Raw genomic sequence first — 16,355 nt, forward strand, 5'->3', positions numbered from 1 at the left:
AAGTGTGTTAGAAAGGACTTAAAGGATTTGGGTTTGGGTTGGGTAATTTGAGGGAGGATTCAAGGAAACAGAAGTTTGGTCTAGATTAAGTGCTTTCAGAAAGAAGGAATAATTCTGTGATTCATCACATCAGTCTATCTTATCTCTAGGGAGGGCAAACTGGAGTAAGGCTAAAACTGCAGTTGGGAAAGAAGTGATAGTCCCTCATATGAGCTGAAGGGAGGATATTTGGTATTTTATAACTTGGACAATGTTATCATCTTTTTCTCTATTCAAATTGATTACAGAGTGGTCTTGTTTTGGTCTTGATTCATCATGGTCACAGAGTGCCTTTATCTGTCCTTGATATTGTGTGACATTGTTTATGTTCAGTGGGAACACATCAAGATCTAGTTATGAGTGCTGGGCCAACTCAAAGCAGCACCAAGGCCTACGTAATTAGTAATATCTTGCCAGCTTCTGGATATCAGGGGGCTGCTTTTCTCTTTCTCAAAAGGAAGTAAGTAAATGTAGAACTTCAGATTATACTTGTTGTTTCATCATGTCTAACCCTTTTTCATCCCCACGGACTGTAGAGTTGAACCATAAAGAAGGATGAGCGCCAAAGAATTGATGCTTTTGAACTGTGATGCTGGAGAAGACTCTTGAGAGTCCCTTGGACTGCAAGGAGATCAAAGCAGTCCATCCTGAAGGAGATCAGTCCTGGGTGTTCATTGGAAGGACTGATGCTGAAGTTGAAGGTCCAATATTTTGACTTTCAGGTATTTATACCTGAAGGAAAGAGCTGACTCATTGGAAAAGACCCTGATGCTGGAAAAGATTGAGGGCCAGAAAAGAAGGGGGCAACAGAGGATGAAATGGTTTGATGGCATCACTGACTCAATGGACATGAGTTTGAGCAAACTCTGGGAAATAGTGAAGGACGGGGAAGCCTGACGTGCTACAGTCCATGGGGTCACAAAGAGTCAGACACCACTTAGCAACTGAATGATGACAGACTATAGCCCACAAGGTTCCTCTGTCCATGGGATTCTCCAGGCAAGAATACTGGAGTAAGTTGCCATTTCTCTCTCCAGAGGATCTTCCCAACCCAGGAATCGAACCCATGTCTCCTGAATTGGCAGGTGGATTCTTTACCACTGAGCCACAAGTGTTATACCAAATTAATAGGATGCAATGTTAGAGATCAAATTAATAGGATGCAAATATTAGAGATCAGTGTTAGAAATCAGCTCCCTTATGATTATACAGTGGAAGTGACTAATAGATTTAGAGATAAGATCTGATAGACAGAGTGCCTGAAGAACTATGGATGGAGGTTCATGACATTTTATAGGAGGCAGTGATCAAGACCATCCTCAAGAAAAAGAAATGCAAAAAGGAAAAATGGTTGTCTGAGGAGGCCTTACAAATAGCTGATAAAAGAAGATAAGCGAAAGGCAAAGAAGAAAAGGAAAGATATACCCATTGGAATGCAGAGTTCCAAAGAATAGCAAAGAGAGATAAGAAAGCCTTCCTCAGTGATCAATGCAAAGAAATAGAGGAAAACAATAAAATGGGAAAGACTAGAGATCTCTTCAAGAAAATTAGAGATACCAGGGGAATATTTCATGCAAAGATGGGCACAATAGAGGACAGAAGTGGTATGGACTTAACAGAAGCAGAAGATATTAAGAAGAGGTGGCAGGAATACACAGAAGAACTATATAAGAAAGATCTTCATGACCCAGATAACCATGATGGTATGATCAGTCACCTAGAGCCAGACATCCTGGAATGTGAAGTCAAGTGGGCCTTTGGAAGCATCACTATGAACAAAGCTGGTGGAGGTGATGGAATTCCAACTGAGCTATTTCAAATCCTAAAAGATGATGCTGTGAAAGTGCTGCCCTCAATATGCCATATGGAAAACTCAGCAGTGGTCCCAAGACTGGAAAAAGATCAGTTTTCATCACAATCCCAAAGAAAGGCAATGCCAAAGAACGTTCAAACTACCGCACCATTGCCCTCATCTCACATGCTAGCAAAGTAATGCTCAAAATTCTCCAAGCTAGGCTTCAACATGAACCATGAACTTCCAAATGTTCAAACTGGATTTAGGAAAGGCAGAGGAGCCAGAGATCAAATTGCCAACACCCATTGGATCATCAAAAAGGCAGGAAAAAAAAAAAAGAAAAAAAAAGGCAGGAAAGTTCCAGAAAAACATCTACTTCTGCTTTATTAACTACACCAATGCCTTTGACTGTGTGGATCACAACAAACAGTGGATAATTCTTCAAGAGATAAGAATAACAGACCACCTGACCTGCCTTCCGAGAAATCTGTATGCAGATCAAGAAGCAACAGTTAGAACTGGACATGGAACAACAGAATGGTTCCAAATCAGGAAAGGAGTACGTCAAGGCTGTATATTGTTACCCTGCTTATTTAACTTATATGCAGAGTGCATCATGCGAAATGCTGGGCTGGATGAAGCACAAGCTGGAATCAAGATTTCCAAGAGAAATATCAATAACCTCAGATATGCAGATGACACCACCCTTACGGCAGAAAGTGAAGAGGAACTAAAGAAGTGAGTGAAAAACCTGGCTTAAAACTCAACATTCAGAAAACTAAAATCATGACATCTGGTCCCATCACTTCATGGCAAACAGATGGGGAAGCAATGGAAACAGTGACAGACTTTATTTTTTTGAGCTTCCAAATCACTGTAGATGGTGACTATAACCATGAAATAAAAAGATGCTTTACTCTTTGGAAGAAAAGTTATGACCAACCTAGACAGCATATTAAAAAGCAGAGGCATTACTTTGCTGACACAGGCCCGTCTAGTCAAAGCTATGGTTTTTCCATTAGTCATGTATGGATTTGAGAGTTGGACCATCAAGAAAACTGAGCGCCGAAGAACTGATGCTTTTGAACTGTGGTGTTGGAGAAGACTCTTGAGAGTCCCTTGGGCTGCAAGGAGGTTAAAGCAGTCAATCCTAAAGGAAATCAGTCCTGAATATTCATTGGAAGGACTAATGTTTCCATTTCAGAACTCCAATACTGTGGCCACCTGATGTGAAAAGCTGACTCATTGGAAAAGACCCTGATGCTGGGAAAGATGGAAGGCAGGAGGAGAAGGGATGACGGAGGATGAGCTGGTTGGAAGGCATCACCAACTCGATGGGCATGAGTTTGAGCAAGCTCTGGGACTTGGTGATGGACAGGGAAACCTGGTGTGCTGCAGTCCATGGGGTCACAATGAGTTGAACATGACTCAGTGACTGAACTGAATTGAATGGTAGAGAATCAAGGTTAGGGTTGGATCCATTTGCATAGGTTGGTTAAAGAAAGCTTCTCTTAGGAAGTAATGTTCTATTTAAGACCAGAAACGCATTACACTTGCTTACATACATGTGGATCCGGGATGATGCTGTAAACATATTTCTTTTTAAAAACAGTTTACTTATTTATGACTGTGCTAGGTCTTCACTGCTGCTCGGGCTTTTCTCTAGTTGCAGTGAGTGGGGGCTACTCTCTAGTTGCAATGTGAGAGTTTCTCATTGCGGTAAATTTCTCTTGTTGCAGAGCACAAACTGTAGGGTAGTTGGGCTCAGTAGTTGTGGTTCCCAGGCTTTAGAGAACCGGCTCAATAGTTGTGGTGCTTGGGCTTATTTGCTCTGAGGCACAATCTTCCCAGATCAGCAATCAAACCTGTGTCTCCTGCATTGACAGGCAGATTCTTTACCACAGAGCCACCAGGGAAGCCTGTACATATATTTCTTATTGTGGGTTGTCAAAAGGAAAAAAAGCGAGGGGGGGCGGTGAGGAAAGCATTGCATAATGAAGATATGAGCATGAGTAAAATAAGGAAATTGGATCCAGATCATATAAATCCTTATAGGCGAGGAGTTTCTGTTTTATTTTTATTAGATTGATCAACATAAAATTGTTGATTTTCAGTTTTGACCAGTGATTTTGATGCTGAAAACTCAGCCTCTGTGCACTAGTGCCAAATCGAACCTCAGAGTTTGGGTGAAGTAGAAAAGAATAGCTTTATTTCTTTGCCAGTTAAAGGAAGCCATAGCAGGCTTGTAAAAAGAGGCTATGTAAAAAGAGGCTATGTAAAAAAGAAGATGTGGTATATATGTATACAATGAACATTACACGGCTGTAGAAAGAATGAAATACCATTTGATGCAACTAGAGATTATTGTACTAAGTAAAGTAAGTCAGAAAGAGAAAGACACACTACATGATATCACTTGTATGTGGAATTCTAAAAAAATGATACAAACTATACCAAAATTGTATGTCCCAACTGGAGAAAGGTTTGATAAGTTTTATAGCAAGGTTCAAGAATGGGGTTGCTGATAAGGATTAGGATATGTGCAGGGCACACTCCTTTAATCTGGTCTCAGGAAGTCTCTTGAGCTTCTCTGGTTCCTTTAATTTGGCCTCAGGTGGTCTTCTCTGGAGTGAAGAATGCTAACATCTTCCATTTGTTGGGGGTTTTAATTCTGTTGTTGTTGTTTAGTTGCTAAGTCACTAAGTTACCTCCGACTCTTTGGGACCCCATGGACTGCAACACAGTAGGCTTCCCTGTCCTTCATTATCTCCTGGAGTTTATCCAAACGCTTGTCCATTGAGTCAGTGATTCCATCCAACCGTCTCATTCTCTGTCACTCCCTTCTCCTCCTGCCCTCAATCAGGGTCTTTTCCAATGAGTCAGCTCTTTGCATCAGATGGCCAAAGTATTGGAGTATTGACTTCTGTAAAGAGCTCAAGGTGTGTGCCGGGCAGTCGTGTCCGACTCTTTGTGACCCCATGAACTATATAGTTGGCCAGGCTCCTCTGTCCCTGGAATTTTCCAGGCAAGAATACTGGAGTGGGTTGCCATTCTCTTCTCCAGGGAATCTTCTAGACCCAGGGATCGAACCCAGGTCTCCTGCATTGCAGGCAGAATCTGAGCCACCAAAGAGCTCCAAGATACTGTTAAATGTGTCCCTTGAGGTAGAACCAAGCTGCACCGACCTAAGGCTGCACTATTGTCTTGGCTGCTCCTCCCTTGTTTCTTCATCCTCTCGCTTCCTTAATTAGCAACTGTTCCAAACTGCCCTTGGGAGCTCAGGGAAAGTCATGGAGGCTGAGTCTAGTCCTGGCCTCAGGTATAAATAAGAAACAGTGGACACAGGAAGGCTTCTGTGCCCAGGAGCTCCACAGGATCCTGCTCAGTTCCAGTTTCACTTGGTTCAACTTAATGCACTTCAACACCATTAAAACAGGGGCTGCAATGACTGGATTTATATTTTTAAAAGGTCACCCTGGCTTCTGGGTGGAGGATAGATGGCAGACAGATGAGAAGGCAGGGAAAAGATCAGTAAGGTCTCTTCTGATACTGAGTCCTCACTTTGGTTGACTTAGAAATCTGTTTTATTAATTACCCAGTGGAATCTGTGCAGAAAGGAGTTGACTCATGCTAGAAAAATTCACAAGAGAGTGTTAATAGTTGAATTGGAATGCCAATTTATTAATTTTCAATGAGAAGTAACACTGTCAAGCAACTGAATTCCTGTGTTTATTGATTAATGCCATCTTTTTACACGGGTAGCTAAATTCAAATCAACAGATTATTGGATAGGACTGCAAAAAAATCAGAGCAAGGGGAGTTAGGGAGAGTCATTGCCAGCAAACTTTGTTGGCATAACCCCTCGTTGGAAATATTTTTTACATGGAAACCTAGTTTATTAGTTTATTATTTTTTTAACTTTAAATTTTATGTTGGAGTATAGCTGATTAACAATGTTATGATAGTTGTAGGTGGACAGCAAGAGGACTCAGCCATACATTACACAGGTATCCATTCCATGGAGACCTATTTACACCACACAAAATAGAGCTGAAACAAAATTTTTACAAATCAGAACATGCTCTTCTTACACAAGACACTGATATTTTGTTATATATATATTTTTCAGTAAAAAAAATATTGAGGCACAGGCCCAATAAATTGATTTCAGGATCTACTAGAGTCACAACTTGCAATTTCAAAATCGCTGAGTCAAATCATCTTAAGGCTAGTTGGCATCACACTATGATAGTCCCATACAGGATGATGTCCAAACATCAGTAGCACCTCTAGGTTTAGGCTGAGACTGCAGACTGGCCTCTGCAACAACTTCCTGGCTTTCACATTTCCTGGCAATGGTCCCAGGCTGTCTCCTATTATCCTCCCAAATCTGCTGGGGGATTTGACTTGCTACAGTTATTACCATCTCGGTGACGGGCAGCACCTAGCTCACCTCCCTCTGCCCTCAACCTCACCTTGCCTTTACCCTGTTGAGCAATCAGCCTTTCTCCCTCTGGGTGGGGCAGAAGGAGGGAATAAGCCACCTACATAGCTAATGGCCTGTGCCCTGAAGCTTAACTGCGCTATGCAACTCCATATTTCAGATTCAGCAAATTAAGGTTAGCTATAAGGACGCAGTTCTACTTCAGCAGAGGTCCAGGACTGACTAGATGCTTGGGTGGCAGGTGAAATGAGGACTCTGCAAAGTGGAGTTATGATGCAGAACACCCAGGAGCCAGAAGGCCAGCAGCAACCCCTGCAAGTGAGGCGTCGCCCTGGAGAGTTTCTGCTCACTACTGATACAGGTTTTCTACCTGAGCAGTGAACAGGGAAATATTTCCCAGAGCTCTCTCAGGTCACCCATGAGTGCGCAGGTTAGGGGTGGGGTAATCATCTGAGATGAGTTAGAGGTCAAGAAAGCCAGGAGGGCCTGTTGGGGGAGTGACCCTCTGGGGAGGCTCGGATTCAGGTATTATCACTCAAACCTCTTTTGGTTGGCCCTAAGTAGAAATGGTGTCCTGCATAAGTGTAAGTAGTATTGCCACTCATATCTGTATTCAAGAGCTGGACGGGTTCTGTTTGTTGAAAAACTTTTATGCTTTTCCTTTTTTTCTCCCCTTATTTTCCTTTTCTTTTTTTTAATTGAAGTATAGTTAATTTACAATGTTGTGTTATTTTCAAGGGTACAGCAACATGATTCAGTTATACATACCTATATGTTCATTTTTCAGATTCTTTTTCATTTTAGGTTATTTAAGATATTAAGTATAGTTCCCTGTGCTATACACTAGGAACTTGTTTATATAGCAGGAGGTGGGAAGGAGATTCAAGAGGGAGGGGACATATGTACACCTATGGTTAATTCATGTTGATGTATGACAGAAATCAAACCAATACTGTAAAGCAATCATCAACCAAAAATAAGTAAGTATTTAAAAAAAGAATAAAAAGGATAAAAAATAAGTGTGTGTATGTCAATTCCAAGCTCCTAATTTATCTCTTGACCCTCCCACTATCCTCTTTGGTAACTATATATTTGTTTTCTATTTCTGTTTTGTAAATAAGTTCATTTGTATCATTTTTTTTAGAATTCCACATATAAGTGATATCATATAGTATTTGTCTTTCTCTTTCTGACTTACTTCACTTAGTATGATAATCTCTAGTTGCATTCATGTTGCTGCAAATGGCATTATTTATTCTTTCTATGGCTGAGTAGTATTCATTGTATACATATACACCACATCTTCTTTAACCAATCATCTGTTGATGGACATTTAGGTTTTTTTTATGGCTTGGCTTTTGTTGTGCTGCTATGAACATAGGGGTGCATGTATCTTTTTTAATTATAGTTTTGTTGGGATATATGCCCAGGAGTGTGATTGCTTGATCACATGGTAGCTCTATTTTCAGTTTTGTTTTGTTGTTTTTTTTGAGAGATCTCCATACTGTTTTCCATAGTGGCTGCACTAATTTACATTCCCACCAACAATGTAAGCTATTACAAAATATTAAGTAAGGCATGCTTAATTTTCATTCAGTTAAAAATATTGTCTAATTTTGCTTGTGATTTCCCCCACCTTGGGTCCTTCTCAGTAGTTTTTTCTTTCTCAATCTCACACTGCCTTGTGCACCAGCTTTTTCTCCTGTATATTTATTCATTCAGCAAATATGTATTGATCGTCTTCTATGAGGTGCTAGGTGTTGTTCTAGGTACTTGAGAGGCAGAGTGAATAAAATAAATATCCCTGTCCACACAGACATGTATTTTATTGTAGTGTCAATCACTCAGTCGTGTCCTACTCTCTGTGACCCCATGCACTGTGCCCTGCTAGGCTCCTCTGTCCATGGGATTCTCCAGGCAAGAATACTGGAGTGGGTGGCCATTTCTTACTGCAGGGGGTCTTTCCCACCCAGGGATTGAACTCGAGTCTCCTACCTTGCAGGCAGATTCTTCACCTTCTGAGCCACCAGGGAAGCCCCGTACACAGAACATGTATTCTATTAGGAGTCACTGTTTTATGATTTGGCCAGGATTTACTCCTATCAAAGGGTCACCTTCCTTTTGAAGTCTTGACATACTATTTCCTTCCTGTGTCTCCCTGATGACTTTACAGACCTTATTTGCAACTATGAAATGATACCAGTGACTTTTACACTTAAAAAGTATGTACCAAGGGAGACTTCCCTGGCCAAATATAAATAAATAAAATACATTAAAAATAATAAAATAAGAGTAAATGTCACTTAAAAAAGTATCAATACTTAATGCCTCATATTTATACTTAAACAGTAGATTCATACCTCCTGTCTACATATATTTCCTAAACTTATAATCATGTTTTTGAGACAGATGGTATTTATTGGGAGATGTGTTCTTCTCTGTCATATTTATGCCTTATTCTGTCTGAACTCAGGAAGATGGACTGAATTTTCGTAAGCATCAGCTAGCTTTAGGGTTGAATCATAACCAAGGTTTCCTACTATTGTCAACCAAAAAAAATTCTGAGATTATGCTGATTTAAATTTTCCCTTTTGGACTTCTCCCATGGAGTGGTGGATGAGAATCCACCTGCCAATGCAGGGGACGTGGGTTTGATCCCTGGTCCAAGAAGATTCCACGTGCCACGGAGCAACTAAGCCCACTCATCACAGCTACCAAGCCCGTGCTCTAGGGCCTGTGACCCACAATTACTGAGCCTGTGTGCTTCAACTTTTGAAGCCCATGCACCCTAGAGCCTACAGGCCACGACTATTAAGCCCGTGTGCTACAACTGCTGAAGCCTGTGTGCCTAGAGCCTGTGCTCAGCAACAGTAGACACCCCCGCAATGAGAATCCTATGCACTGCAACAAGAGCGTGGGGCTCTCTGCAACTAGAGGAAGCCTGGGCAGCAGTGAAAACGTTATGCAGCCAAAAATAAAATGAATGTTTTCTTGTATACTTTCACTGTTTGAAAAATGAACAAATTATAGAGACTTTCCAGTCACTATGAACGTAATTAACAACTTTTCCTGATCACTGTGGGATGATCATAGATAATGCAGTAAAAAAAAAAAAAATGCATATAAAATGTTGTTTTTAAAAATATTTATTTATTTATTTGAGTGACCTTGATCTTAGTTGCAGCCTGTGGGATCTAGTTCCCTGACCAGGGATCAAACCCGGGCCCCCTGCACTGGAGGCACTGAGTCTTAACCACTGGACCAACAGGGTATTCCCAAATGCGTATGAAATGAAACTAAAAAGTGAATAGCTGATAAGGGATTCATGTCCACAACATATAAAGAACTTTAAAAATTCAACAACAAAAATTCAATTAAAGAATGGACAAAGGACTAGAATATACATTTTTCCAAAGAAGATAAACAAATGGCCAATAAGCACATGAAAAGATGTTCAGCATCATTAATCACTATGGAAATGCAATAAAAACTGAATGAGATACCACTTCATATCCACTGGAATGGCTAGCATTGAAAAAAATAACAAATATTGTCAAAAATGTGGAGAAATTGGAAAGCTCAGGCACTGTTTAGTGGGAATGTAAAATGGTGAAGCTGCTATGGAAATGTTATGGAGACTCCTCGAAAATTAAACACAGGACTTCCCTGGTGGTCCAGTGATTGGGAATCTGCCTGCCAATGAAGGGGACATGGGTTCAATCCCTGGTCCAGGAAGAGTCCACATTCTGCGGAGCAGCTAAGCCCGTGTGCCACAACTACTGAGCCTGCCCTCTACAGCCCATGGGCCACACCTGCTGAAACCCACATGCCTAGAGCCCAGCTCTGCAACAAGAGAAGCCAACACAACGAGAAGCCCCCACTTGCTGCAACTAGAGAAAACTCATGCGCAGTAGCGAAGACTTGGCACAGCCAAAAATAATAATGATAAAGAAATACTTTAAAAAAATTAAACAGAATTACCATGTGATCCAACAATTCCACTCTGGGTATCATTCCAGAATAACTGAATGTAGGGGCTGGAAATATTTCTACACCTATGTTAATAGCAGCATTATTCACAATAGCAGAAAGGTGGAAGCAACCCGGGTGTTCAACAGATGAATGGATAAACAAAATGTGGTCTATATATACAATGGGCTATTATTTAACCTTTAACAAGAAGGAAATTCTGATACCTGTTACAATGTAGATGAGCCTGACATTATGCTAAGCAAAAATAAACCAGTCAGAGAAGGCCAAGTGTTGTATGATTCCTATTACATGAGGTACCCAAAGTAGTCAATTCATAGAACCAGAAAGCAGAATGGTGGTCACCAAGGGGCTGGGACGAGGGGAAAACAGGGAGTTGTTTAACGGGTAGAAACTTTAGTGCGGAAAGATGAAGAAATTCTAGAGATATGGATGGTGGTGATGCTTTGAGAACAGCATGAATGCACTTGATGTCATAGATCCATACACCCCAAAATGGTCATAATTTTAGGTTATGTTTATCTTGTGTGTGTGCATGCTCAGTTGCTCAGTCAGTCATGTCTGACTCTTTGTGGCCTCTTGGACTGTAGCCCGCCAGACTCCTCTGCTCATGGAGTTTTCCAGGCAAGGATACTGGAATGTTTTGCCATTTCCTACTGCAGGGGATTTTCCTGACTGGGGGGTCAAACCCATGTCTTTTCCATCTCCTCCATTGGTAGGTGGATTCTTTACCATTAGTGCCGCCATGTTTATCTCATCACAATTTTAAAAAATGAGTACCCAGACTTGGTCTAGGTACTGTGCAGATGTAATTTTAGAAACCAAGAAGCAACAATATTTCAATGCTAGATAATACCTTTTTTAGAAAAACCACATTTTAAAAATGATTACCTTGTTTGGCATCGTCACACTTATGACTGAAGATTAAAATCTTAAAATCACAGTATATTCAACTAAGTTCTAGTGACCATGTTGATTTTCTAATTTCAAATGCATTTAAATTAGTCTTATTACTACTCTCAGGGCTTCCCTGGTAGCTCAGACAGTAAAGAATCTGCGTGCAATGTGGGAGATCCAGGTTCAATCCCTGCGTCCGGAGGATTCTCTGGAGTAGGGAATGGCAACCCACTTCAGTATTCTTGCTTGGAGAATCCCATGGACAGAGGAGCCTGGAGGGGTTGAAAAGAGCCAGACGTGACTGAGGGACTAACACTTTTCACTTTCACTGCTTCTACGCTTATTAAATGGGCAGCTTAAAATGTATAGGGTTGTGCAACATGGCTGAGTTAACACTACCATGGGAGCCTCATTAAAAGAGTTCACTGATGCTATGCTATTGTTAATACAATCATCCCTGGGTATTCACAGGGGATTGGATCCAGAACCACCACCCACCCCCCCCCAACAATACCAAATTCTGAGGATGCTCAAGTCCCTTATATAAAATAGCATAGAATTTGCATATTGCTATATTACACATCCTTCTCCTCCCACTATACTTTAAATCATCTCTAAATTACTTGTAATACCTAATACATTGTAAATACTATGTATATAATTGCCAGCACAAGGCAAACACAAGTTTTGTTTTTTGGAACTTTCTGTAATTTTTTCTCCAAGTTATTTCAATCTGTGGTTGGTTAAATCCTCAGTTGTGGAACCCACAGATACAGAGGGCTGACTGTATTAGTATAGCTTTATCAGACAGTCTTATTCAGTGGCTCCTTCTTTCTTTGTATAATCCCCATATTTTACATTCACTGTTCTTCATTCTGACCATCCTATGACCATAGCAGAGTATCTTCTAAGTATTTTATGTCAAGTTCATATATTAGTTTACTGATTCTTCACAGCAATTCAAGGAAAGTATTACTCCTATTTTAATGGATGAGGAAACTCAGAGAGATTGAAAAACTTGCTTACAATCACACAGTGAGTCACTGGCAAGGTAGAAATTTAGATTCAGGGCAACCTGCCTCAAAATCTCTTCTCAACTCCACCAGCATGCTACACCTTGCACTGTTGATTGGTTCCTCCCTGAAATCTCAACTCTTCCACGAAGCAGGAAGAGAAGATACAAAATGCACATGGCTGAAGAAGGACCCTAAGCCAAATGGAAGCAGAGAAATGATACACACAACAGCTTCGTGGTAAACTGATATCTAAAAAATCTTTCTCTAATGTATTTTTGCATTTGTTTGCACTTGGAAATGTTTCCTATTGTCCTTTGTTTTGGAGTTTACGTCATGTTCTGAACAGTACGGTAGTTTACTTCAGTTAATGCTTTCTTCTTCCTTGTACATAGTTTCACTTTGAGTATTCTGAAAGGATGAATGCCCTGCTCTTTCATCACACTCAGACAGAATTCTGCTTTCCTCAGTGACTCCCCATTCTCCTTCACACACAAGGCGTCCCAGACTGGAGCCAAGTAGTCATGCTAATTCCCGGAGTACAGTCCAGACTCTTTTTTGATCAGATAAGTTGACTTTGCCACCAGTACATTTACACTCCTTTACTCCTGCTCGTTTTCCTTTTCTGTGTCTGCACTGCTGTGATGCCTCCTGTCAGGACCAAAGTTCCCACCATATCTATATAGGAAAACCTCTCAAAGCATTGCTGTCCTGTCGCTCGGTCATGTCTGATTCTTTGCAACCCCATGAACTGCAGCACACCAGGCTTCCCTGTCCTTCACTATCTCCTGGAGTTTGTTCAGATTCATGTCCATTGCAAGGGGATTCCGCCAGCTAATTCCTTAGCTGGAGCCCTGGTGTGTTTCATGCAAGGGAGCATGGAGGACCCTGTCCCCTTCAGGTCTGTATCAGTAATCCATGCATCAGGAACAGAGGCACCAGCCTTCTTTTCCTGGAGTTTTCAGGCACTTACAAGAGAGATGGCGGTATGTGGAGCCCTTTTTCAAGGAGCCCATGGCATAGTCAGGCACTGAGTAGAAGACGGTAGCCGGACATCTCATCTTTATTCATTCAACGAGTGTTTGTTGGCTGCTGGCTGCCTCTCCTTTTCTGTGTGCAGCTTCCAGTCGATGACTGACAAACCTGTGGGAAATTGTAGTACATTACTGGAGAGACAGGAGGGCATGTTGTCCAGGCTGAGGTAGGAGTTCCATGGGGGAAAGTGACACCTGAGAAGAGTAACTTAGATGAAGGGGCTACAGGTATTCTAGAAGAAGAAGATCATGCCAACAAGGATTCAGAGGCAAAAAGTTGTGACTCTAATTGTTGTTGTTGTTTAGTTGCTAAATCATGTCCGACTCTTTGCAAACCCATGAACTGCAGCCCACCAGGCCTTCCTGTCACTCATTATCTCCCTCAGTCTGTCCAAGTTCATGTCCATTGAGTTGGTGATGCCATCCAACCATCTTATCCTCTGTCGTCCCCTTCTCCTCCTGCCCTCAATCTTTCCCAGCATCAGGGTCCTTTCCAATAAGTCGGCTCTTTGCATCAGGTGGTCAAAGTATTGCAGCCTCAGCTTCAGCAGCAGTCCTTCCAATGAGGATTTGGGATTGATTTCCTTTAGAATTGATTGGTTTGATCTTGCTATCCAAGGGATCACAAGAATTTTCTCCAGTACCACAGTTCAAAAGCATCAGTTCTTCAGAGCTCAGACTTCTTTATGGTGATTCCAGTAGCCAGAGGGAATACTCCATGAAGAAGGGACTGCTGTGGATGCTGGAGGAGCTAAGAATGTGTATATAAGTAACCACAGTCAACACTAAAGAGCCTTAGGGAAGGAGGTGTGAGATTAAAGTGAAGAGGCCTGAAGGGGTCAGATCATGAACTGCCTTTTGTTCTACTGTAAGAAGAAGCAAAAGCTGGAATCAAGATTTCTGAGAGAAATATCAATAACCTCAGATATGCAGATGACACCACCCTTATGGCAGAAAGTGAAGAAGAACTAAAGAGCCTCTTGATGAAAATGAAATAGGAGAGTGAAAAAGCTGGCTTAAAGCTCAACATTCAGAAAACGAAGATCATGGCATCTGGTCCCATCACTTCATGGCAAATCCATGGGGAAACAGTGGAAACAGTGTCAGACTTTATTTTTTTTGGCTCCAAAATCACTGCAGATGGTGACTGCAGCCATGAAATTAAAAGACGCTTACTCCTTGGAAGGAAAGTTATGACCAACCTAGATAGCATATTAAAAAGCAGAGACATTCCTTTGCCAACAAAGGTCAGTCTAGTCAAGGCTATGGTTTTTCCAATAGTCATGTATGGTTGTGAGAGTTGGACTACAAAGAAAGCTGAGTGCAGAAGAATTGATGCTTTTGAACTGTGGTGTTGGAGAAGACTCTTGAGAGTCCCTTGGACTGCAAGGAGATCCAACCAGTCCATCCTTAAAGAGATCAGTCCTTAATATTCACTGGAAGGACTGATGTTGAAGCTGAAACTCCAATACTTTGGCCACCTGATGCGAAGACCTGACTCATTGGAAAAGACCCTGATACAGGGAAAGATTGAAGGCAGGAGGAGAAGGGGACGACAGAGGATGAGATGGTTGGGTGGCATCACCGAGTTGACGGACGTGAGTTTGAGTAAACTCTGGGAGTGGGTGATGGACAGGGAGGCCTGGTGTGCTGCATTCCATGGGGTCACAGAGTTGGATACAACTGAGCAACTGAACTGAACTATTGTAAGAAGGGTGGACTTGCCCTCAGGGCACTGACAAGAACTCGAAGGGTTTTAGGGAGAGGATGACATGGTCCCTCTGGTTATAGTATGGAAGATAAAGTGGGCATGAGTGAGACTGGCAGCAGGAAGACCAATTAGGAGGCGATGGGAATAATCCTGCCTTTGAAGGGAAGCATTTACACAGAATCATTTGCTGCATGGTGGTTGTGACTCTCTCAAGGGCAATCTGGGGAAGATTTGTTTCCTCCTCTGCCAGTGTCCCACGGCTAATAGTTCTGCCATTGCAAACTTTCCACAGCTGGCTACTGACTGGCGTCAAACATGATGGTGAGTCTATCATGCCTGGAGTCCTCACTGGCTGGATATGGAAAAATCTCAGAACTTGAAACTCATCTCAATGTCTAAGGCTTGTCCAGAGGAATTGTTGCAGATCTTTAAATAAGAAAACTTGGGCTTTGTCACTTTTTTACTGATTTGTTCCCTCTCCCAGCCCCATAAGCTCTCGGGACCATGTAAAATTCTAGCATCTGTCCATTCAAGTGCCATTTTCTTCATGTAATTTTCCCTAATTTTTATTTCCTGGACTCCAAATAAGAGTTAACTGTCCAGAAAAGAGCTATACGTCCTCATGTTCACTGCAATCTTATTTACAAAAGCCAAGATATAGAAGCAACCGAAATGTCCATTGATGGATAAATGAAAAAAAGAAAATGCTATATATTATATACATATAATGGGATATAATTTAGCTGTTAAAAAGAATGAAATCTTGGGACTTCCCTGGTGATCCAGTAGTTAGGACTTAGTGTTTTCACTGCTGTGAAAGCCCAGATTCAGCCCCTGGTGGAGGAACTAAGATCCTATAAACTGTGTGGCATGGTCAAAAACAACCCTCCCCCAAAACAACACAAAGATCCCCAAATCATATGAAACCAAGCTCATACATAACAAAGAAAAGATTGGTGGTTGCCAGAGACAGAAGTTGGAGGATGAGTGGAGGTGAAGGCAATCAAAAGGTACAAATTTCCAGGTCATAAAATAAATAAGCCATGGGGATTGAATTATAGCATGGTGACCATAGTTAATAATACTGTATTTCATATTTGAAAGTTGTTAAGAGAATGAATCTTAAAAGCTCTCATCGCAGGGGAAAAAATCTGTAACATGGTGACCATGTTAACAAGACTTTTTATGAATGATCATTTTGCAGTACATACAAGTGTTGTAGCATTATGGTGTACACCTGAAACTAATACGGTGTATGTAATTATACATCATTTTTTAAAAAAGGAAAAAAGAATTAACCTTTCTTGTTTTAAGAATTCAAAGAATTTTGTGTGTACAGTTAAAAATCAATAAATTGGAGCAAGGAAGGAAATTACAAATAACAGATCAGTTAGACTAGGGCACAGTCCTACCCCTCACCCAGATAAATCAC

Source organism: Dama dama, chromosome 18 (genome assembly GCF_033118175.1).
Source record: "Dama dama isolate Ldn47 chromosome 18, ASM3311817v1, whole genome shotgun sequence".
NCBI lineage: Eukaryota > Metazoa > Chordata > Mammalia > Artiodactyla > Cervidae > Dama > Dama dama.